Source organism: Gekko japonicus, unplaced genomic scaffold, assembly GCF_001447785.1.
Source record: "Gekko japonicus isolate JY-2015 unplaced genomic scaffold, Gekko_japonicus_V1.1 scaffold337, whole genome shotgun sequence".
NCBI lineage: Eukaryota > Metazoa > Chordata > Lepidosauria > Squamata > Gekkonidae > Gekko > Gekko japonicus.
The window spans coordinates 1,243,110-1,244,060 of NW_015175365.1; positions in this window are offsets into that span (position 1 = coordinate 1,243,110).

Genomic DNA, 951 nt, shown 5'->3' on the forward strand with positions numbered 1-951 from the left:
CGGTTTGTTTACGTCTGGGATTTCTCCGGACGCCGCTTAGGTAAGGGGGGGGGGTAACTCACTTTTAGTGCTTAATCGCTCGGTTCTTCCTCCAATTCATTGGCGATCTGGACACAGATCTCTGTTAACTTCGATTCATTCGCTGACCTTCTTGCTTGTCCCGGCTGGCATCAGCTATGCTCGGTAAAAACCGAGCATCATAGGGGGGGGGACCGATTGGGGCAAAAAGGAGCGCCTCAATTCTCCGGCATTGCGCCATCGAAGAGGTCGCCCCCTAACGCGCCCCCGGCTCGGAGCCTCTCACTGAGACTCACCTGGGGGTGTCACTTGAGGTGGCACCCCTCCCAACACCCCTAGAGCGCGGAATACCTCCCCAGCATCAGGGGAGAGCCTCCGCCATCGCCGAGCCACAGACCGGAAGCGGCGCTGCTTGAGCTATTTCAATGGAGCTGCTTACTTAAGAGACAATCGAGAGCTTAGCTTGTGCAAGCATAAGTTTTGTAAGGCTCTGGAAACAATGATTCTCTAGTTGTAACTTGATGCTTTCATGGCTGCTCACTTCATATGTCATTTATTCCCTATTTATGACAATTATTAACATACTTGCAAAAAAAGGATACGATTGGAAAGGGAATCATTTCTGGCCTTTGAATAGCTTTGATTTCATCTTTCTGCTAGAAGAGTCAAGAGGCTTAGATGGACAATGGAAGTTGTTGCCGTATGAGGCCTATCACCATGACGGGCATGGGGGATCAATGTTTTAATAAGTAGAGCAACCTGGCACATAGAATCCCTGTCCAGCAAAAATAGAACCCAACAACGAGATGTTAGTGGGGAGACAGGATGGCTGTTCAGGCATTCAACATTGACAATTCCCAAGGTAAAACTGAAAGGGAAGCTGTAACTTTGCCATGAACCTTGATGGCTCTCTGGCCAGTCCAAGTAGGTTGC